A 25,517-nucleotide genomic window follows, 5' to 3' on the forward strand; every position below is an offset into this window, starting at 1 on the left:
CGGAGAAGGCAATGTCAAACCACTTCAGTATCCTTGCCTTGAGAAACCCATGAACAGTATGATAAGGCAAAAAGATAGGACACTGAAATATGAACTCCCCAGGTTGGTAGGTGCCCAATATACTGACACCACATAGCAGCATCTAAATCACCAAAACATGCTAAGTAAAAGAAGCTAAACACAAATGTTACATATTGTATGATTCCACTCATATGAATGACCAGAAGAGACAAATTCATAGGAACAAAAAGTTAGATCAGTGGTTTCCAGGGTTAGCAAACAGGGAAAATGAGGAATGACTGCTAACGGGTCTGGGGCTTCTTTCTGGGGGGAATGAAAATGTCTTACAGTAAGACAATAATGATGGTTGCAGAACTCTATGAATATACAAAAAACTACTGAAACTTTAAAAGGGTAACTTTTATGGTATATTATGTCACAATATAGTTGTCTTGTTTCGTTTTTAAAGAAGTTAACTGCCTTACTCAGAGTCGCACTGATTAGCAGGGTTGCTAACATCAGTGTTCTTACTATAAAATATTTAATCTTGTTATTACAAAACTGAAATGACCCTTGTTAGCTATAAATCCAGACTGACACCAAATAATGGTTACCAGTATTTTGATAATGCTGCTGCTGCTAAGTCGCTTCAGTCATGTTCGACTCTGTGCGACCCCATAGACAGCAGCCCACCAGGCTCCCCTGTCCTTGGGATTCTCCAGGCAAGAACACTGGAGTGGGTTGCCATTTCCTTCTCCAATCCATGAAAGTGAAAAGTGAAAGTGAAGTTGCTCAGTCATGTCCGACTTCTAGCAACCCCATGGACTTGCAGCCCACCAGGTTCCTCCATCCATGGGATTTTCCAGGCAAGAGTACTGGAGTGGGGTGCCATTGCCTTCACCTATTTTGGCCATAAGTTAAGGTAAATTAAGTGTGCCAGCATCAAACTTCCCAATATGTGTTACACGTAACACAAAGCATGTTGGCAAAGATTTGAGATAAAATACCACATGGAGATTAGTCTTACCATTGAAATATTTTCATCCACTAGCACACGTAAGCCTTTCAATGACACCATGAAGTCAGAAGATGATCCCATAATACAGCTGGGCCAAATGATGATCTAGCAGAGAAGTAGCAGAGGCAACACTGTAAAAAAACCATCACCAAAGAACTTCAAAACCAGAAAAGTACCACATTTGACCATAGGTGGTGAAAAATCTTAGCAGGACCACATCTATATAACAGAGGGGTGCTCAGCCACCAACTAGCCACTTATTTTTAATAACAAGAAAACATGACAATTCTGTACCAATGTAAGGCAGTAAAAAAAATTTTTTTTTCCTTAATGGTAGAAAAAGTCTGTGCTGTGCTTAGTCCCTCAGTCATGTCCAACTCTCTTTGCGACCCCAAGGATTGTAACCTTCCATGCTCCTCTGTCCATGGGGATTCTCCAGACAAGAATACTAGAGTGGGTAGCATTCCATTCTCAAGGGAATCATTCCAACCCAGAGATCGAACCCAGGTCTCCCACACTGCAGGAGGATTTTTTACCATCTGAGCCACCACGGAAGCCCAAGAATACTGGAGTGGGTAGCCTATCCCTTCTCCAGGGGAACTTCCTGACCCAGGAGTTAAACTGGGGTCTCTTGAATCACAGGCAGATTCTTTACCAGCTAAGCTACCAGGGAAGCCCCCAGAAAAAGTCTAAGACCTACCAAATATATTTGAATTACCTTGGTGACTATGGTTTAGATTAATGCTGTTCAACAAATAACAACAGCAAGACAGAAATAATGACCATTCACCAATATAAAACTCAGGGATACATTTTTTTTATCATGATTAAACTAATATTGGCAGTATAACAAATCATAGGACTGTAGTTTCATAATATAGCAAGTAACAGGACCTCCAGAACCAATCAGTCCATGGTTGACAGATCCTAATACCAAATTATTTTGCTAGTTAACAAAGTTCCACACAGTAAACTGGAGGAGCAAATGAAGGCTAAATGGTTAATACTATTAGAATATGCCCAGTCTAAATAGCAACACTGAACTAAAAGTAAACCATGAAAAGTTCTGCATGTAAAGCAGTATAATATACTGAGCAACTCAGGTGACAACACTAAAGCATACCACCTAAACAAGTTTTGCCATTAAAGAAAAAGATTCTGGGGGCCGGTCCTAAGACGGCAGAGAAATAGGACAGGAAGACCACTTTAACCTCCACAAATTCATCAAAAGATCATTTGAATGCTGAGCAACTTCCATAAAACAACTTCTGAATGCTGGTGGAGGACACCAGGCACCCAGAAAGGCAGCCCATTCTCTTTGAAAGTAAGCAGGACAAAATATAAAGGACAAAAAGACAGACAAAAGGGTTAGGGATGGAGAGCCGTCCCAGGGAGGGAGCCGTGAAGGAAGAGAAGTTTCCATACACCACTCTCTCACCAGCAGGTCTGTGGGGAGTTATGGAATCTCAGAGGGCAACGTAACTGGGAGGGGGGAAAAAAAGTCCACAGAATACATGCCTTAACTACAACTCCCAGTGGAGATAGCCCAGATGCTCACATCTGCCACAGCGAGTAGGGGGAGGTGTGGGGTGGGGTGGGGGGGAGGCACAGGTTGTATGCTTAGGGTAAGGACCAGGCCTGGATGTCCTGAGGACAATCTGAAGGAGCCAACATGAGATAGCAACCCAAACTGTGGGATAGCCAGAGAGAGAGAAAAAGAGAGAGAAAGAGGAAAAAAAAAAAGAGAGAGAAATTTCCCGCAATTAGCCCTAACCTAAGTCATAGCCTGGCCAGCTCACAGAACAAAGGATTAAGCGAATACCAGAGGAAAGCTAGCTGGCTGTGGACTGGCCCATTGCCCTGCAGGAGGGAGAAAGGCAGGTGGATGACAGCCAGAGCTGGAAGGCGAGAGGCAATCTTGGCCCCAGAGATGGCATCCTCCAAACTGTGAGCAGGCTCCCATTTGCTAACCAAGTCTTCCTAGGTTCCTGGACGGTTGACATATGCCAGGAGAGTCACAGCCTGAGATCAGCTGGGACCAGAAAGGTGATAAGAAGCACTGCACACCTGGGATAGTGCACTCACCAAGCACCTGGTGGCCTGAGCGCCTCAGACCTGGGAAGGGCACAAAATGCAGGCCCAACAGAGTCTGTGCCTTTGTGGAGTACTCGAGAACCTGAAACTGAGCAGCTTAGACCTGGGAAGTGCATGCAATCCAGGGCCCAATTGCATAGTTCCCCTTCAGAGAAACCTGGAGCCTGGGCAGTGTAGACTGGGAAAGCACAGGTGCCATGCTGCTGCTGCTGCTACTGCTGCTAAGTCGCTTCAGTCGTGTCCGACTCTGTGCGACCCCATAGACGGCAGCCCACCAGGCTCCACCATCCCTGGGATTCTCCAGGCAAGAACACTGGAATGGGTTGCCATTTCCTTCTCCCATGCATGAAAGTGAAAAGTGAAAGTGAAGTCGCTTAGTGGTATCCGACTCTTTGCGACCCCATGGACTGCAGCCAACCACGCTTCTCTGTCCATGGGATTTTACAGGCAAGAGTACTGGAGTGGGGTGCCATTGCCTTCTCCAATGGTGCCATGAGCTGGGGCAAACCCAGTGTGGTCCATATACTGTGAGCACTCCCCACACACACCAGTGATATTTGTTTGCAGTGTTCCTCCCTCCCCACAGCACGACTGAACAAGAGAGCCTAAGTAAACGACCACCTTCGCCCCCTTGTGTCAGGGCAGAAATTAGACACTGAAGAGACTTGGAAATTTTTAAATTTTTTTTTAAATTTTTTTATTTTTAAGTTTTTTATTACTTCTTTAATTTTCATTTTTATAACCTAATATTATCTTGCAAAAAAAGACCCTATTTTTAAACCAAATTTCACATATACATTTTATAATTTTTGTTATTGATTTGGTTTCGTATTTTTAATATTGTATTTTTGAGAGTCTAACCTCTACTCTAGATTTTTAATCTTTGCTTTTTGGTATTTGTTATCATTTTGTATCTTTAAGAATCTAATCTTCAGTACCCATTTTTACTTAGGGGTGTGATTACTGGCTTGACTGTTCTCTCCCCTTTTGACTCTCACTATTCTCCCCCAGGTTACCTCCATCTCCTCCCTCTGCCTTCTCTTCTCTACTTAACTCTGTGAATCTCTCCGGGTATTCTGGGCTGTGGAGAACACTTAGGGAACTGATTTCTGGCTAGACTGGTCTTTCCCCTTTTGATTGCCCCTCTTCTCCTCCTGGTCACCTCTATCTCCCTCCTCCACCTTCTCTTCTTCATGTAACTCTGTGAACCTCTCTGGGTGTCCCTCACTTTGGAGAATCTTTTCACTATTAACCTAGATGTTTTACCATCAGTGCTGTATAGATGGAGAAGTCCTGAGGCTACTGTAAGAATAAGACCGAAAGCCAGAGGCAGGAGGCTTAAATCCAAAACTTGAGAACACCAGAAAACGCCCAAATCCAGGGAACGTTAATTGACAAGAGTGGGTTCTTCACCAGCTGAGCCACCAGGGAAGCCCAAAAGCCTACATACCTACCTTGAAACCAAGCTCAACCCAAGACCCAACAGGTTCCAGAGCAAGACATACCATGCTAATTCTCCAGGAACACAGGAACATATAGCCCTGAGTATTAAAATACAGGCTGCCTAAAGTCAAACCAAACCCATAGACACCTCAAAACTCACTACTGGACACTTCATTACATTCCAGAGAGAAGAGATCCAGCTCCACCCACCAGAATACCAATGCAAGCTTCCCTAACCAGGAAACCTTGACAAGCCATTCGTCCAACCCCAGCCACAGGCAGGAACCTCCACAATAAAGAGGAACCACAAAGTTCCAGCATACAGAAAGGCCACCCCAAACACAGCAATCTAAACAAGATGAAAAGGCAGAGAAATATTCAGCAGGTAAATGAACATGATAAAAACCCACCAAACCAAACAAAAGAGGAGGAGACAGGGAGTCTACCTGAAAAAGAATTCAGAATAATGATAGTAAAGATGATCCAAAATCTTGAAAACAAAATGGAGTTACACATAAATAGTCGGGGGACAAGGATTGAGAAGATGCAAGAAATGTTTAACAAGGACCTAGACAAAATAAAAAAGGGTCAGTCAATAATGCATAATGCAATAACTCAGATCAAAAGCACTCTGGAGAGAACCAACATTAGAATAACTGAGGCAGAAGATAGGATAAATGAGGTGGAAGATAGAATGGTGGAAATGAATGAAGCAGAGAGGAAAAAAGAAAAAAGAATTAAAAGAAATGAGGACAACCTCAGAGATATCTGGGACAATGTCAAACGACCCAACATTCAAATCATAGGAGTCCCAGAAGAAGACAAAAAGAAAGACCATGAGAAAATACTTGAGGAGATAACAGTTGAAAACTTCCCTAAAATGAGGAAGGAAATAGCCACCCAAGTCCAAGAAACCCAGAGGGTCCCAAACAGGATAAACCCAAGGTGAAACACCCCAATACACATATTAATCAAATTAACAAAGATCAAACACAAAGAGCAACTATTAAGAACAGCAAGGGAAAAGAAACACACAAAGGGATTCCCATAAGGGTAACAGCTGATCTTTCAATGGAAACTCTTTAGGCTAGAAGGAAATGGCAGGACCTACTTGAAGTGATGAAAGAGAAAAAGCTACAACCCAGATTACTGTACCTAGCAAGGATCTCATTCAAATATGAGGGAGAAATAAAAAGATTTAGACAAGCAAAAGCTGAGAGAATTCACCACCACCAAACCAGCTCTTCAACAAATGCTAAAGGATCTTCTTTAGACAGGAAACACAGAAAACATGTATAAACTCAAACCCAACACAAAAAATGGCAACAGGATCATAGTTATCAATAATTACCCTAAATATAAATGGGTTGAATGCTCCCCAGAAGACAAAGACTGGCTGAATGGATACAAAAACAAGACCCCTATATATTCTGTCTACAAGAGACCCACTTCAAACCAAGGGACACATACAGACTTAAAGTGAAGGCCTGGAAAAAGATATTTCATGCAAATGGAGACCAAAAGGAAGCAGGAGTAGCAATACTCATATCAGATAAAATAGACTTCGAAATAAAGGCTGTGAAAAGAGACAAAGAAGGGCACTACAAAATGATCAAAGAATCAATCCAAGAAGAAGATATAACAATTATAAAGATATATGCACCCAACATAAGAACACCTCAATATGTAAGGCAAATGCTAACATGTATGACAGGGGAAATTAACAGTAACACAGTAATAGTCGGAGACTTTAATACCTCACTCACACCTGTGGATAGATCAACTAAACAGAAAATTAGCAAGGAAACACAAACTTTAAATGATACAATGGACCAGTTAGACCTAATTGATATGTATAGGACATTCCAAACCAATGAATTTCACCTTTTTTCTCAAGTGCACATGGAACATTCTCCAGTACAGATCACATCCTGGGCCATAAGTCTAGCCTTGGTAAATTCAAAATAATTGAAAGCATTTCAAGCATCTTTTGTGATCACAATGCAGTAAGATTAGATGTCAACTACAGGAAAAAAACTATTAACAATACAAACATATAGAGGCTAAACAACATGCTTCTGAATAACCAACAAATCACAGAAGAAATCAAAAAAGAAATCAAAATATGCATAGAAATGAATGAAAGTGAAAACACGACAACCCAAAACCTATGGGATTCAGTAAAAGCAGTGCTAAGGGGAAGGTTCATAGCAATACAAGCCTACCTCAAGAAACAAGAGAAAAATCAAATAAATAATCAAACTTTACATCTCAAGCAAGAAAAAAGAAGAAATGAAGAAGAAAAAGAAGAAATGAAGAACCCCAGGGTTAGTACAAGGAAAGAAATCATAAAAACTGGGCATAAAAAAATGAAAAAGAAACAAAGGAGACTATAGCAAAAATCAACAAAACTAAATGCTGGTTCTTTGAGAAGATAAATAAAAGAGACAAACCATTAGCCAGACTCATCAAGAAAAAAAGGGAGAAGAATCAAATCAACAAAAAGAGAAATACAAATGGAGAAATCACAACAGACAACATAGAAATACAAAGGATCATAAGAGACAACTATCAGCAATTATACGCCAAGAAAATGGACAACTTGGAAGAAATGGATGAATTCTTACAAAAATATAACCTTCTAAAACTGAACCAGGAAGAAATAGAAAATTTTAACAGACCCATGACAAGCATAGAAATCAAATTGTAATAAAAAATCTTCCAAAAAACAAAAGCCCAGACCAGATAGCTTCACAGCTGAATTATACTAAAAATTTAGAGAAGAGCTAACACCTATCCACCTGACCTGCCTCTTGAGAAATTTGTATGCAGGTCAGGAAGCAACAGTTAGAACTGGACATGGACCAACAGACTGGTTCCAAATAGGAAAAGGAGAACGTCAAGGCTGTATATTGTCACCCTGCTTATTTAACTTATATGCAGAGTACATCATGAGAAACACTGGACTGGAAGAAACACAAGCTGGAATCAAGATTGCCGGGAGAAATATCAATAACCTCAGATATGCAGATGACACCACCCTTATGGCAGAAAGTGAAGAGGAACTAAAAAGCCTCTTGATGAAGGTGAAAGAGGAGACTGAAAAAGTTGGCTTAAAACTCAACATTCAGAAAACGAAGATCCTGGCATCTGGTCCCATCACTTCATGGGAAATAGATGGGGAAACAATGGAAACAGTGTCAGACTTTATTTTTGGGGGCTCCAAAATCACTGCAGATGGTGACTGCAGCGATGTAATTAAAAGATGCTTACTCCTTGGAAGAAAAGTTATGACCAACCTAGATAGCATATTGAAAAGCAGAGACATTACTTTGCCAACAGAGGTCTGTCTAGTCAAGGCTAAGGTTTTTACAGTGGTCATCGATGTGAGAGTTGGACTGTGAAGAAAGCTGAGCGCCAAAGAATTGATGCTTTTGAACTGTGGTGTTGGAGAAGACTCTTGAGAGTCCCTTGGACTGCAAGGAGATCCAACCAGTCCATTCTGAAGGAGATCAGCCCTGGGATTTCTTTGGAAGGAATGATGCTAAAGCTGAAACTCCAGTACTTTGGCCACCTCATGCGAAGAATTGACTCATTGGAAAAGACTCTGATGCTGGGAGGGATTGGGGGCAGGAGAAGAAGGGGCCGACAGAGGATGAGATGGCTGGATGACATCACTGACTCAATGGACCTGAGTCTGAGTGAACTCTGGGACTTGGGTGATGGACAGGGAGGCCTGGCATGCTGCGATTCATGGGTTCGCAAAGAGCCGGACACGACTGAGTGACTGAACTGAACACCTATCCTACTCAAACTCTTCCAGAAAATTGCAGAAGACGGTAAACTGCCAAACTCATCCTATATGGCCACCATCACCCTAATACCAAAACCTGACAAAGATGCCACCAAAAAAGAAAATAACAGGCCAGTATCACTGATGATCATATATACAAAAATCCTTAACAAAATTTTAGCAAACAGAATCCAACAATATATTAAAAAGATCATACATCATTACCAAGTGGGCTTTATCCCAGGCATGCAAGGATTCTTCAATATTCGCAAATCAATCAATGTGATACACCACATCAACAAATTGAAAGATAAAAACCATATGATTATCTCAATAGATGCAGAGAAAGCCTTTGACCAAATTCAACATCCATTTATGATAAAAACCCTCCAGAAAGCACGACAGAAGGAACATACCTTAAGATAATAAAAGCTATATATGATAAACCCACAGCAAACATTATCCTCAATGGTGAAAAATTGAAAAGCATTTCCCCTAAAGTCAGGAACAAGACAAGGATTCCCACTCTTCCTACTGCTATTCAACATAGTTTTGGAAATTTTGGCCACAGCAATCAGGGCAGAAAAAGAAATAAAAGGAATCCAGATTGGAAAAGAAGTAATTCTCTCACTGTCTGCAGATGACATGATTCTCTACATAGAAAACCCTAAAGGCTCTACCAGAAAATTACTAGAACTAAATCAATGAATACAGTAAAGTTGCAGGATATAAAATCAACACACAGAAATCCCTTGCATTCCTATACTAACAATGAGAAAATAGAAAGAGAAATTAAGGAAACAATTCCATTCACCACTGCAACAAAAAGAATAAAATACTTAGGACTAAATCAACCTAAAGAAATGAAAGGCCTATATATATAAAACTATAAAACACTGATAAAAGAAATCAAAGATGACACAAAGAGATGAAAAAATATACCATGTTCATGGATCGGAAGAATCCATATAGTGAAAATGAGTATACTACCCAAAGCAATCTATAGATTCAATGCAATCCATATCAAGCTACCAATGGTATCTTTCACAGAACTAGAACAAATAATTTCACAGTTTGTATGGAAATACAAAATAACCTCGAATAGCCAAAGTAATCTTGAGAAAGAAGAATGGAACTGGAGGAATCAACCTGCCTGGCTTCAGTCTATACTACAAGGCTACAGTCATTAAGACAGTATGGTACTGGCACAAAGAGAGAAATATAGATCAATGGAACAAAACAGAAAGCCCAGAGATAAATCCACGTACCTATGGACACCTTATCTTTGACAAAAGAAGCAAGAATATACAATGGAGAAAAGACAATCTCTTTAACAAGTGGTGCTGGGAAAATTGGTCAACCAGTGGTAAAGAATGAAACTAGAACACTTTCTAACACCATACACAAAAACAAACTCAAAATGGATTAAAGATCTAAGTGTAAGAGCAGAAACTATAAAACTCCTAGCGGAAAACATAGGCAAAACACTCTCTGAAATAAATTGCAGCAGGATCCTCTATGACCTACCTCCCAGAGTAATGGAAATAAAAGCAAAAATAAACATATGGGACCTAATTAAAATTAAAAGCTTTTGCACAATGAAGGAAACTATAAACAAGGTGAAAAGACAGCCTTCAGAATGGGAGAAAATAGCAAATGAAGCAACGGACAAGGAATTAATCTCAAAATATACAGGCAGCTCCTGTAACTAATTCCAGAGAAATAAATGACCCAATCAAAAAATGGGCCAAAGAACTAAACAGACATTTCTCCAAAGAAAACATACAGATGGCTAACAAACACATGAAAAGATGCTCAATATCACTCATTATCAGAGAAATGCAAATTAAAACCACAATGAGGTACCATCTTACACCAGTCAGAATGGCTGCTATCCAAAAGTCTACAAGGAATAAATGCTGGAGAGGGTGTGGAAAAAAAGGAACCCTCTTACACTGTTGGTGGGAATGCAAACTAGTACAGCCACTATGGAGAACAGTGTGGAGATTCCTTAAAAAACTGGAAATAGAACTCCCATATGACCCAGCAATCCCAATGCTTGGGATATACACCGACGAAACCAGAATTGAAAGAGATACGTGCACCCCAATGTTCATCGCAGCACTGTTTACAAGAGCTAGCACATGGAAGCAACCAAGGAGTCCATCGGCAGACGAATGGATAAAAAGGCTGTGGTACTTATACACAATGGAATATTACTCAGGTATTAAAAAGAATGCATTTGAATCAGTTCTAATGAGGTGGATGAAACTGGAGCCTATTATATAGAGTGAAGTACGTCAGAAAGAAAAACACCAATACAGTATATTAACGCATATATATGGAGTTTAGAAAGATGGTAACGATGACCCTATATGTGAGACAGCAAGAGACACAGATGTAAAGAACAGTCTTTTGGACTCTGTGGGAGAAGGCAAGGGTGGGATGATTTGAGAGAACAGCATTGAAGAATGCATATTACCATATGGGAAACAGATCACCAGTCTAGGCTCAATGAATGAGACAGGGTGCTCAGGGCTGGTGCACTGGGATGACTCTAAGGGATGGGATGGGGAGGCAGGTGGGAGGGGGGTTTGGGATGGGGTACACATGTAAACCCATGGCTGATTCACGTGGGTGTATAGCAAAAACCACTACAATATTGTAAAGTAATTAGCCTTCAATTAAAATAAATAAATAAATTTTTAAATTAAAAAAAATTCTGAAAACAAATGATACACAGCTGAAAGTAGTTTAGCAAACAATAGTCGTTGCTAGATAATACCAGCTAAATTAAAACATTCATCACTGCATTATATATATGGATGCTAGATAATTTTTTAAAGTAATAATCTGGAAAACAGGGTATAACTAAATGTTAAATATAACATTAACACATATTATCCTTTTTGGAACTTATATCAGATTGTCTCAGGGCATATGCTTACTAGGGCAGTGTTATGTTTAACAAAAGTAAGCTGAAGTTACTGCAATAATAGAACAATAAAAGTATATTATAACAACACTTGGAAATTTTGGAATAGCACATTAAGTCTTTAACAATATACGCCTTTAGGAATTTTTTTCATATATGGAGTAATGTACTCCAGTGACGTCAACTGGTTTTAGGAGAAACACAGTCCTTAGTACCTGATGTAAAGACATCATCCATGTATTTTTATTTTGTTATTAAATTTTTAAAATTGCTAGTGACAAACCAGAGTAACAAAGCTAAAAGTAAGGATATTGAATTAAACCAATTGTATATCAGCACTACACTATACTGCACACAAACACTGATGTCATATTTTATAAGCCAGAACCTATAATTGAACAAAATTAAGAAATGAAACAAGCACCCTTGAAATTCCTCAAATGAATTTTTGGCTAACTGCATAGTCATTAGGTTACTGTACTCTCAATCAAAACCATACTTGTGATGTAAGCAAAAGGGTGATATGTTGTGGATTAATACAGTACTAGAGTCTTGCGGGGAGAGGGGACCTTTGTGTCCATAAGGCGACAACAAACTTTGAAATATTTCCCGACACAAAAACCTCCATAAATTCAGGAGCAAGACACCTAAAATTATAGGAAAACAGCCACTGTAACAAACACAAAACATACACTAATCTACTTTAAAAATGTCACATACCTCAGTGAATGTGGAGATAAAGTTAATGACTTTAGAATGAAATAAACAGCTTTAATCAACACAAAAATATTTTTGACTCTTTAGTACTATTAGATTGTGACGTTAATGGAAGTTACCATTAACAACTTCCATTTTTGGAAGAGAGTAAGAGACCAAGTTTCTGATGAGAGTGATAAACCTAACATATCTGAAAGGCATCATATTATGGGTAAATTGAGTAACAGAGTTTCCATTTCGTCTCCTCTTTGTCCATTAAACCATGTAAAATCTGAATTAACTTTTCTTGGAGTTATAGGAGTTAAAACCTCACTCCTATCATGTTATGGAGTATCTACAGTAATTGGCAAGACCACTACTTTACATATCTGATGATCAAAGTGATCCTCAAATAAGAAAATCACACTGTAGATAATATGCATGCCATATATAACCTACCACAGTTGAGAATCACAGTGCCCTCAAGAACCTTACAATATTATTGTTTTCTTACCATCAGTGGAGCATTACATTGAGAGTAATAATCCCTGAAGGGAAGTATGCAACCAATACCACCAATACAAGCTGTGGAAAATTAAGTACTGGTAAATTTCTACAATCACTGCTTCTTGTTCAAAGAAATACACAGCATTTAGAGGTATACTGTAAATTGTTGAATAAGACACTAAAGGGACCAGTAAACAGCCTTATTAATATCTTCAACAACCAGAAAACACAAACTTAACAAACTATTGGACCTTAAAACCCTGTTACTCCTTAAAATTACTTAAATGTCTAACAATAAAAGACACTCAACAACAATCCTAAAACATATCAGTGACTCAGAATGGAGGAACCATACTGTAATGTTACTGAAAAACTGGGGAGCATTTCTGGTCTGTAGTGATTTCACAAAGGGTGCTGACATGTAGACAAATGAGGTATGACATAAAAGCTATTATAGTGGTTATCTTGTGTCCACAAGATGGCGCCAAATTCCTACCAATCTCAATATTTGGTTTCATAACAGAGATACTAAACTGCACTGCTGATGACACTTACCGCCTACATTTATATGAACATCAAACCATCTACATTCCCAAAGGGCAATGATGCATGTACCAACTGAATACAAGTTTGGATTAGTTCCAACTTGTCTACAGTTGAGTTACAAATCTGGAAATGCCCATTACAACCTATGAAAATGTCACACTATTACGTAACTCAGATTTAACAGGCAGTGGAATTAATAATGAAACAAGGGCCATAAAATATTGGAGCCCAGAGAATGATGCATATATTTACAACTAAATTTACCTATGTAATTTGACTTGTCAAAGGTCCCTTCAGAACCAAACTTAGAATGCAAGCTCATCACCTGACAAATAGCAGTGTGGGTAAATTTAGTACAAAATATCATTTAACTCTGAGACAGTGCCAAACCTAATATTTAGAAATATGCCAGGATAAAAGTAGCTATCAATATGTTGGAGAAGGCAGTGTTGTAAAATAATTTGCAAATGATAATGGTAAAAAATCAAATATGTTTATGAAATGTTCAGCATAAAGGACCAACAGCATACATAATATGACTGCTTCTCCACCAAGTGCCTTTATTACTGACATGCTGATCTCCAACGCTGCAAGCAGTGCATTACTAGGAGTAATTTTCTTAAAATTCATCTAACAGCTTATAAAGGATAATACTATAAGGACAAACAAAATATACAAATCCATGGTAATGGGTCTTTTTGTCCAAAACACAGCACCAAATCTATCAAGACTTACAAAAGATATGATGGGTAGTTGCCAGATATTCAGACAAAAATGACTCCCTAAAAAAGCACACAGGCACCTAAGGATACCTAGCAAATTTTCCTGTTAAAAAAAACTTATTGTACTGGCACAGAATCAAGGGATCCTAATAAAGTGCAACTGCAAGAGACCCTGAGATGTTGACTTGTAATATCACCTCTACAGGGGCAAAGCAGAGAGAGTAGGCAACTGGGAAACTCCATACATTCATACTGTTAGGTATATTACAGGAGTAGCACTACTTAATGTAAAGGATAGCTATCTCTGCCATAAAGTGATAAGACCAAACTGCTCATAGAAAACTGATCCTAGTAATATCAAATGGCTACATTATTGCACTACAAATTCCAATTAGTGGTTCAATATTTCAAAGATGGGTGCCAAATCTGTGACTTTATTGAACAACTTGACTGTACTGCCTATTTGCACAAGATGGAAGTAGCCCAACCAGGTAAATTAACATTGCACCAAAAAACACTGACTGGCTTATTATACACATACTCATGAATATATAGTTCCGAGAAATAAAGGACCTTAAAATACAATGAGTTTTTCAATAAGCATTAGAATTCTGCCAAAAATTTTACTAGGGCTAAACTTTGGAACATGGTGCTCTGCACCAGAGATTTGCAAAGGATGAGACTGTGCCATTACATTTGATTTTCTTGCTCATTTGTCCATAGAGAAATGAAAAGTGGAAATTTGTTACAATCATATGCATGGGAAGATTTGCTGAGTTTAGCTGCTAGTTGGGTGTTACATTACATCTAAAGAATCAATTAAACTAGAAAAATGGAGTAGCATCACGTCTAAGACATTTATCCTCCCTCAGGACAGCCAATTCCCCAGCAGTGGCTGTCTATAACACGGCAGTGTACAGGAGTTTACTTAGGAGATGGACAACTAGAAAAGCGGTTATGTGCTTTCAAAGAACCAAATATTTCAAAGACATTTTTTTTTTAAACCAAGAAAGCCCATCCATACTACCAATGTAGGGAATTGTCCATATAACCTTAACTTAATGAAAATTAAAGTAACATGTATCTAGCCAGTAGAATGCTTAAAAGGAACAGCAATGGCTACTAATAGTATTAACAGAGATTATCTGGGAAAATACAACCCAGTCCATCCATGGATAGTTGAGAACCACAAAATTCAGACTCCTAGTTAGCTAAGACAAAAAGTGCTAGCACTATACAACAGCTTCTTGTCCACTTATAGGAAAACTGCCCTTAGATCCAACGGGTGGAGAATCTATTGCAAACGTGATTCACAAAGAGTAGGAGCACTATGGGTGACAAAATTATGTTAGTTTATTCTGGATAACAAGTTCATTGAAGACAGGCACTATTACTAACTAGGCATTAAAGAATTTCACCATCTAAAAGATTGTTACGTATGAGCAAAGCTATCATTAGGCAATTCTGGTTTCTTCTAAGTACTGGGGTGCATGATGGAAAGCATTTCACAATATGCTGAGAGGTTCTAGAAAAGGGCCTTTGTATGGATGGGGTCTAGGACAAACTATAATGAGACCTACGTTTCTAGTTCACACACTCTAGCACAATATAGAGGGAGCAGCAAAGGTGAACTAACCTTCACTTCCAATGATGTCACAGCATGGTACTCCTTCAAATCACTGAAAAAGCCAGGCATGGAAGTGTATTCATGGATCCCACCAATACTCCACGGATACAATAAAAAGTATTTATCTCCCCCTCCCCCTGCACCTTGTGGAAACCTGACCCTGTTCATAGTTCCCACATGTACAAAACCATATGCTTGTCACTTAAAAACTCCATTTTTGTGTATGTGTGCTAGAATCTGAAACTGATGATTCAGAAGCCGGTTTTATTCCCATCTATGCCAGTATGTCATTTTAAAAGCTTAAAATAAACCAAATCTTTCCTTTCTTGACTGCTTTTAGTATGTGGTTGATGGTTAGATGTGAACCAGGAAGTGCAAAGGAACCTTAAAAACTAAGCACAGAAAGCAACTCATCCAAAGGATGGGTAATTCAATACAGGGTAATAAAGGCAAAGTGCAGTGGACATTCTGGCAGTGATAAAAGATTACCTGTATCAATGTCTGTGGGCCTCACAAAACTCCATGGGCTAAGTACAACACAAACTAAAGGTATCAGGCTCATTCCTCCTCCCAACGAAAGCAAGAATAATCTTTGTTGCCTTCACTGCAAGCCTGTTCCAGATGATTCTTGAGGTCAATGCCCGCAACCATCCTTCTAGTTAAACCATCTCACTACATCCTGCTCTAGTCCTAACATAAGGTATGGGATTTCTTAAATCTTTTATTTTGGAGTCTCATCCAAGACTTCCTAACTGTAGAGTCCATGCTGAACTACTGCATTTAGTTAAACGTGCAGTGAGGACAGTGAGCTCCTGAGATGAACACCAAGAGTTCATCATAGCAGCATCTGTCTGGACAGCCTTCTGGCATTGGTAAGCAGAAGCCAGTGAAAAGTACAGTGAACTCAAAGACATCCCATCCCTAGGGACAGCTGGAATTTCACCAATACTATGATAGGAGACCCCTCAGGGGACCCAGAATCTTGTCTTGGGGAACAAATGTCAAATGTTGCTTCCTATTGTCCAGTAGGGGAATTCTCATCTTTAAAGAGTTCTGGCTTCCTTTATTAAGTGAACATTAGTTCCAGTAGCCTCTGAAACTTCTCAATAGGTTAACTTCTCTTAACCTTATCCTCAAGTGTAAAACATGGAAACTAAAAAGTGCTTAAAGTCAAGTTACTGAAGCAGATGGCCTACAACCTAATGTCTGTAGTTATGTATGTTGCTTAAGTATCCTGTACCTACCAGACAGGAAGATTCTTTGAGGCCTGTTGAAATCCACAAAAAAATCTTTAAGATCTTAACAGACTTGATTACCCATTGTAATCCCTCTCCCATTAACCCCCAAATTGAATAGTGGTAAGTACTAAGGAAACACTATTAGGAAACAGGCTGGCACATCAATCCCACAGGAATGAGAAGCCAGGAAGAGTGGAGAGGATTCTCAGATGTAATAATGAAGGCATTTCAAGTTTGGAACTTTCTGTATAGAGATGATCATCCCTGAGGTCCTTTTTCAACATAGTGAAGAGCTTGGGAGTGAAACGGAGAAGAGGCAAAAGAATAATTTTTTTTTCAAAGTCACTGCTAATAACTATAGTGATTATAGTTCACTATAGTTCACTCACTCAATGAGTGAGTGAGTGAAAGTCGCTCAGACGTGTCCGACTCTTTGTGACCCCCATGGACTATACAGTCCATGGAATTCTCCAGGCCAGAATACTGGAGTGGGTAGCATTTCCCTTCTCCAGGGGACCTTTCCAACCTAGGAATCAAACCGGGGTCTCCTGCTTTGCAGGCAGATTCTTTACCAACTGAGCTATGAGCTATGAGGGAAGACTATTCAATTAGTATTAGTTTCAGTTCAGTCGCTCAGTCGTGTCTGACTCTTTGCGACCCCATGAATCGCAGCACGCCAGGCCTCCCTGTTCATCACCAACTCCCGGCGTTCACTCAGACTCATGTCCATCGAGTCAGTGATGCCATCCAGCCATCTCATCCTCTATCGTCCCCTTTTCCTCCTGCCCTCAATCCCTCCCAGCATCAGAGTCTTTTCCAATGAGTCAACTCTTCACATGAGGTGGCCAAAGTACCAATAGGGCTGTATAATAGAGCTGGGGTGATCCCCCATTAAGGTGACAAAAACCTGTATCCCCTGATTTCTACAAGATATGCATCCTTCCCTCCATGCTGCCCCAAATACTTCCTCTGCTGCTCATCAGCTTGATATCACATTCCCATTCCACAGGAAACCACCCCTTCCCTACTGCTTTGGTGGCCTAAAATGGCAGCCACAAGCAGTCCCTCTCCTAGCACTTGAACTCACTCAGAGTGTACACAATCACTGGCTCCCAAAACACACAGAACCAGGACGGGCATTAAGGGGGCAGTGGTGAGGCTGAGCCCTGCCAAGAAGATGAGATGATATGAAGATCATATGATGAGATCTTCATATGAGATCACTACTGAGATCACGTGATGATGTCAGACTGATGACTGATTTCTTCAAAGCACTATGCAGTTTTCTTTGAAACTGATTCCAGATAGATCTTCCATCCCTCCCCTTCTTCCCTCAAACCCTTATTCCTAGCTATCTCCCTTACCTGAACATGAAAAGTGAAAGTGAAGTAGCTCAGTCGTGTTCGGCTCTTTGCGACCCCGTGGACTGTAGTCTGCCAGGCTCCTCCATCCATGGGATTCTCCAGGCAAGAGTACTGGAGTGGGTTGCTATGTCCTTCTCCAGGGGATCTTCCCAACCCAGGGATTGAACCCAGGTCTCCCGCATTGCAGGCAGACGCTTTACCATATGAGCCATCAACTCTCAAATACAATACCTAACAGCATCAAACTATACGACAGGAAATACTGACTACCCCACAGCTATTCCTTATCTTCCTCTTAATTGTTTCTTAATAGATGAAAAGCCAAGACTCCAAAATCCCTGAAACGTCAAAAGCAAAAGTACTGAAAGAGCTCATACAGTTTGCCTGAGTTTTCAATCTAGCTTAGGGCAGGCCAGACAAGCCACCCACAGCCAACCCTTAGATCTCAGTGTTCACACATAGAAACTGATAGGGCCTAATCAGGCAATTAGTCTATTCAACTTTATAGAATATGGATTTGTATTTCTTCTCTTAACCATACATCCCTTATCTTGAGGCTCGAGAGTGGCACCATCCACCCCAAAATAGCTCTGGTGTTAACAGCCCCAAAGAAAAATTCTCCAAGCCAGGCTTCAACAGTACATGAGCCGAGAACTTCCAGATATTCAAGCTGGATTTAGAAAAGGCAGAGGAACCAGAGATCAAATTGCCAACATCCACTGGATCATAGAAAAAGCAACAGAATTCCAGAAAAACATCTACTTCTGCTTTATTGACTATACCAAAGCCTTTGACCATGTGGATCACAGCAAATTATGGAAAATTCTTAAAGAGATGGGAATACCAGACCACCTTACCTGCCTCCTGAGAAATCTGTATGCAAGTCAGGAAGCAACAGTTAGAACTGTAATGGAACAACAGATTAGTTCCAAATTGGGAAAGGAGTACCTCAAGGTACTGTCACCCTGTTGATTTAACTTATATGCAGAGTACATCATGCAAAATCCTGGGCTGGATGAAGCACAAACTGGAATCAAGTTGCTGGAAGAAATACCAATAACCACAGATACACAGATGACACCACCCTTATGGCAGAAAGTGAAGAGGAACTAAAGAGCCTCTTCATGAAGGTTAAAGAGGATAGTGAAAAAGCTGGCTTAAAACTCAACATTCAAAAAATTAAGATCCAATCCTATCACTTCATGGGCAAACAGACGGGGAAACAATGGAAACACTGACAGACTTTATCTTCTTGGGCTCCAAAATCACTGCAGATGGTGATTGCAGCTATGAAATTAAAAGACGCTTGCTCCTTGGAAGAAAAGCAAAGACAAACCTAGACAGCATATTAAAAAGCAGAGACATCAATTCGCCAACAAAGGTTCATATAGTCAAAGCTATGGTTTTTCCAGTAGTCATGTATGGATGTGAGAGTTGGACCATAAAAAAGGCTAAGCACTGAAGAATTGATGCTTTTGAACTGTGGTGTTGGAGAAGACTCTTGAGAGTCCCTGGGACAGCAAGGAAATCAAACTGGTCAATCCTGAAGGAAATCAACACTGAATATTCATTGGAAGGCCTGATGCTGAAGCAGAAATTCCAATACTTTGGACACCTGATGCAAAGAGCCAACCCTGATGCTGGGAAAGATTGAAGGCCAGAGGAGAAGGGGACCACAGAAGACAAGATGGTTGGATGGCATCACCAACTCAACGGACCTGAGTTTGAGCAAGCTCCAGGAGATGGTCAAGGACAGGGAAGCCTGGCATGCTGCAGTCCATGGGGTTACAAAGAATCGGACATGACTGAATGACTGAATAACAACAAGAACTGGAAGTCCAGTCGTTAGGACTCTGTGCTTTCACTGCCAAGGACCTGAGTTGGATCCCTGGGTGGGGCATTAAAATGGACTTCCCTGGTGGCTCAGATGGTAAAGCGTGTGCCTGCAATGCAGGAGAGCTGGGTTCAATCCCTTGGCCGGGAAGATCTCCTGGAGAAGGAAATGGCAACCCACTCCAGTATTCTTGTTTGGGAAATCCCATGGACGGAGGAGCCTGGTAGGCTACAGTCCATGGGGTCACAAAGAGTCAGATACGACTGAGTGACTTCACTTTCACTTTTACTTGGGGCATTAATATCCTACAAGCCATGCTGAGTGGCCAAAGGAAAAAAAAATGCAGAATATGCCCTATTTAAAAAATAAATAAAGGATTTCTTCAGATTCCTCCATTTCCTGGTGGCCTCCTAGTTACCACACCAGAGGCTCAGCCATTCACCAGTTCCTTTGGCTGGTTTCCAGTAAAATTCTTACCTCCCTTACTGCCTATGATCCTCTGCAGCCTTGAAAATTATGATCCCCTCATTGGATCTATCATTTGTGCTCCTTGTAACAAAAATTTTACAAAAATAGAGATAAAATATAAAAATGTATAATAAATCTGGTCTTTAAACCCTGTTCGAAGCACAGATCTCCCAAAAAGCCTGAGTGATGGAATGTTCTTTTGTTATTCATAAGAAGTCCCTTTTGAGCACACCTGAATTTATGCTAACAAAGTGACTCAAAATGGGCTCTTAGTTTCCAGAGAGAGGGAAGTGCCATGCCAGGAAAACTAAGCGTACTAGTAGATTGTTGGAACTTTCAGCCCTATCCTCTAAGACCTGCAGAGAGAGCAAAGGGGTTGGAGGCTGAACTAAGTGGCCAGTAAGACCGAAATAAAACTCTAGAAACCCAGAGCTCAAGGAGCTCCCTTGTTGGTGAACACTTTGATGTGCCAAGAAGGTGACATATCCTGAGCCCAAGGGGCGAGGGCATGGAAACTCCAAGACTCTGTCCTATGTATCTTTTTCACTTGGTTGCTCCTGAGTTGTATCCTTTATAATAAGACTGTAAATATAATTATAGTACTTTCAGGGAGTTCTGGAAATTATTCTCCCAAATTAACAAACCCAAGATGGTCACAGGAATCCCTAGATTTAGCTCACTAGTCAGAAGGTTAGGTTGCCCTAAGAATTATTAAAGGGAATGCGGTCTTCACAAACACTTTTCGGATCAGGTGTTAATTTGAGGTAGTTAGCATCAGAATTTAATTAAAGCCAGGTGGTGTCAGAGAGTCAGCAAGCTAGTGTCAGAACAGTATCAACCTCTCACTGTCAACCTACCAACTAACTAAATTACTGACTTTTTCCAACATAGTATGTTTTCATTAAGAAAAAAAAAATCAAAGAAACCAAACACCCCAGAAGAAATAATAATTACTTATGTACACCCGTCTCAAAAGATAACTAATATACACAATATTTGAAAGCAAGTATCCTCCAACTGAAAAATAAATTTTTAAAAACTTTAAAAAAAAAAAGATAATGTGAACATTCTGTGTCTAGACAAACTTCAACACTTTAAATTTTGATGCAGAAAAATGCATCAAAGGGGTTATAGCAAGTTCTTCAATTTCTGATAAGGGAAAAAAATAGTATTGCTTGAATTATGCCCATCTGGCACAATCAGTTTTTAAATCTTCTGAAATGGAGAGGCCTGTTACTTTAAACTGTTGTAACTCTGTTTTCTAATTAAATTCATGTGAAACCATAGAACAAAACTTAACTATTCCCTTGGGCTTCTTTCATAAAGAATGGTTCCTTGAAGACCAATTTCCAAATTAATGTGTGGGGAAGGAATGACACCCAATTTTTTAAATTAACATACTTCTCTCAGTTAACTATTTGCAACAGTATGATGAGGAAAAAGGGAAATAAAAAAAGTCAATATATCAAAGATTTTGTTTAAAATACTGGGGGCTGTCCTAAGATGGTAGAGGAATAGGATAGGGAGACCACTTTCTCCCCCACAAATTCATTGAAAGATCATTTGAACGCTGAGCAAATACCACAAAACAACTTCTGAACGCTGGCAGAGGACACCAGACCCCCAGAAAGGCAGCCTATTGTCTTCAAAAGGAGGTAGGACAAAATATAAAAGATAAAAAGAGAGACAAAAGAGTTAGGGATGGATAACCGTCCTGGGGAGTGAGTCTTAAAAGAGGAGAAGTTTCCAAACAACAGGAAACCTTCTCACCGGCAGGTCTGTGGGGAGGAAAAAAATAAATAAATAAAACCCACAGATTATGTGCCTAATGGCAACTCCCAGCGGAGAAGTACCCGAGATGCTTGCATCCACCGCCAGCAAGCGGGGACTGAACAGGGAGGCACCGGCTGCACTGCTTAGGATAAGGATGGGGCCTGAATGCCCTGAGGGCAATCTGAGGGAGCTAACCTGAGATAGCAACCCAAACCATGGGATAGCCAGAGAGGGAAAAAAAAAAGAGGAAAGAGAAAGAGAGAACATTCCCATGAAAAGCTCTAACCTAAGGCACTGCCGGACTGCTCACAGAACAAAGGACTGAGCAAATACCAGAGGAGAGTTAGCCCACTGCAGACTGGCCCATCCCCCACCGGTGGTGGTGGTGGTGGCAGCCAGAGCCGGAAAGGGGCAAACTTGTCCCCAGAGACAGCATTCCCTACCAAACTACAAGCAGGCCTCCAGTTGCTAACCAAGCCTTCCAGGGATCCTGGACAGTTGACATCAGCCAGGAGGCTCGCAGCCAGAGATCAACTCTCCAGAGGAGACACATGGCTCATCTGAGACAGCGTACCCAGGAAACCAAGCAGCTGGGACCGGGAAGGTGATAAGACACACTGTACCTGGGGCGAGTGTGCTTGCCAAGCACCTGGTCGCCTGAGCTGCTCAGACCTGCGAAGGGCACAAAATGCAGGTCAAACACAGTTTGTGCCTTTGTGGAGTACCCGGGAACCTGAACCTGAGCGGCTTAGACCTGGGAAGTGCTCGCAACCCAGGGCCCACCTTAGACAGTTCCCCAGCAGAGCAACTTGGAGCCTGAGCAGTGTAGACGGAGAAAGCACACACGCCGTGAGTGAGGGCAAGCCTAGTGTGGCCAAGATACTGCAAGCACTCCCCAAACACACCAGTGATATTTGTTTGCAATGTTCATCCCTCCCAGCAGCACAATTGAACAAGTGAGCTCAAATAAATGACCACCTTCGCCCCCTTGTGTCAGGGTGGAAGTTAGATACTGAAGAGACTTGCAAACAGAGGAAGCCAAAATAAAGAAGAGGGAACTGCTTTGGAACTGACAGGTGCAACAGATTAAAAGCCTATAGTTAGCACTGGCTACATTGGAAGGGACCTATAGACCTTGAGAAGAAGTATAAGGTGGAACAAAGAATTACCTGAAACTGAACTGACCACACACTGCCCTCAACAGTGCCAGAGAAATCCCTAGATATATTTTACTATTATCATTTTTAATTTTTTGAAAGTTATTTATTACTCCTTTAATTTTCATTTTTAAAACCTACTATTATCTTGAAAAAAAAAAGCAGATCCTATTTTTAAAGCAAATTTCATTTTTTTTATATACCTTTTGTGATTTTTAAAAAACATATTGCATTTTTGAGAGTCTAAACTCTACTCTAGATTTTTAATCTTTGTTTTTTGGTATTTCTTATCAATTCTGTACCCTTAAGAATCCAATCTTCTGTATCCATTTTTACTTAAGAGTGTGATTACTGGCTTGATTGCTCTCTCCCCTTTTGACTCTCCTTTTGCTCCCCCAGATCACCTCTATCTCCTTCCTCCCCCTTCTCTTCTCTACTTAACTCTGTGAATCTCTTTGGGTGTTGTGGGCTGTGGAGAAAACTTAGGGAACTGATCACAGGCTAGACTGATCTCTCTCCTTTTGACTCCCCCCTCCTCTCCTCCTGGTCACCTCTATCACCTTCTTCTGTCTACTGTTTTCTGTGGAACTCCGTGAAACTCTCTGAGTGTTCCAGACTGTGGAGAGCAAATAGGGAGTTGATTACTGGCTAGACTGCTCTCTGTCCTTTTGATTCCCCCTCTTCTCTTCCTGGTCACCTCTATCTCCATCCTCTATCTTCTCTTCTTCATGTAACTCTGTGAACCTCTCTGGGTGGCCCTCACAGTGGAGAATCTTTTCACCATTAACCTAGATGTTTTATCATCAGTGCTTGATGGATGGAGAAGTCTTGAGGCTACTATAAGCATAAGACTGAAAGCCAGAGGCAGGAGGCCTAAATGCAAAACTTGAGAACACCAGAAAACTCCTGACTCCAGGGAGCATTAATCGACAAAAGCTCATCCAAAAGCCTCCATACCTATGCTGAAAGCAAGCTCCACCCAAGAGCCAACAAGTTTAAGAGCAAGACATACCACGCTAATTCTGCAACAAAACAGGAACATAACCCTGGGAACAAAAATACAGGCTGCGAAAAGTCACACCAAACCCATAGACACCTCAAAACTCACTACTGGACCTTTCATTGCACTCCAGAGAGAGGAGATCCAGCTCCACCCACCAGAACACTGGTGCAAGCTTCCCTAACCAGGAAACCTTGACAAGCCACGCGTCCAACCCCACCCACAAGGAAGAATAAAGAGGAACCAAAAATTCTTCCACAATAAAGAGGAATCAAAAATTTCCAGCATACAGAAAGGCCACAGCAATCTAAACAAGATGAAAAGGCAGAGAAATATTCAGTAGGTAAAGGAACATGATAAAAACCCACCAAACCAAACAAAAAAGGAGGAAATAGGGAGTCTACCTGAAAAAGAATTCAGAATAATGACAAAGATGATCCAAAATTTTGAAAACAAAATGGAGTTACAGATAAATAGTCAGGGGACAAGAATTGAGAAGATGCAAGAAAAGTTTAACAAGGACCTAGAAGAAATAAAAAAGAGTCAATCAATAATGAATAATGCAATAACTGAGATCAAAAGCACTCTGGAAGGAACCAACAGTAGAATAACTGAGGCAGAAGAAATATATATAAGTGAGGTGGAAGATAGAATGGTGGAAATAAATGAAGCAGAGAGGAAAAAAGAAAAAAGAATTAAAAGAAACGAGGACAACCTCAGAGACCTCTGGGACAACATTAAACGCCCCAACATTAGAATCATAGGAGTCCCAGAAGAAGGCAAAAAGAAAGGGCATGAGAAAATACTTGAATGGTAGGACATACTTAAAGTGATGAAAGAGAAAAACCTACAACCCAGATTACTGTACCCAGCAAGGATCTCATTTAAATATGAAGGAGAAATTAAAACCTTTATGGACAAGCAAAAGCTCAGAGAATTCAGCACCACCAAACTAGCTCTTCGACAAATGCTAAAGGATCTGCTCTAGACAGGAAACACAGAAAGCGTGTATAAACTCAAACCCGAAACAACAAAGTAAATGGCAATGGGATCATACTTATCAATAATTACTTTAAATGTAAATGGGTTGAATGCCCCAACCAAAAAAGACAAAAGCTGGGTGAATGGATACAAAAACAAGACCCCTATATATACTGTCTACAAGAGACCCACCTCAAACCTAGGGATACATACAGACTGAAAGTGAAGACCTGGAAAAAGATATTTCACGCAGATGGAGAACAAAAGGAAGCAGGAGTAGCAATACTCTATCAGATAAAATAGGCTTTGAAATAAAGGCCA

At 40.4% G+C, this 25,517-nt stretch overlaps 1 long non-coding RNA gene across 17 annotated transcripts in view; it reads right to left on the reverse strand.

Moving 5' to 3' along the window:
* The window catches only part of LOC102399157, a 70,457-nt gene that overhangs the window by 15,845 nt on the left and 29,095 nt on the right, over positions 1-25,517 (reverse strand). For 12 of the 17 annotated variants that reach the window (XR_003106840.2, XR_003106841.2, XR_006548530.1 and 9 more), the window contains one exon: positions 1,028-1,149. The exons of 1 other annotated variant lie outside the window; for it this stretch is intronic. This is a non-coding gene — a long non-coding RNA (uncharacterized LOC102399157). The remainder of the gene's footprint in view (positions 1-1,027; positions 1,150-25,517) is intronic. 4 more of the 17 variants (XR_003106839.2, XR_006548529.1, XR_003106835.2 and 1 more) reach the window with 1 other exon arrangement.

Source organism: Bubalus bubalis, chromosome X (assembly GCF_019923935.1).
Source record: "Bubalus bubalis isolate 160015118507 breed Murrah chromosome X, NDDB_SH_1, whole genome shotgun sequence".
Classification (NCBI taxonomy): domain Eukaryota; kingdom Metazoa; phylum Chordata; class Mammalia; order Artiodactyla; family Bovidae; genus Bubalus; species Bubalus bubalis.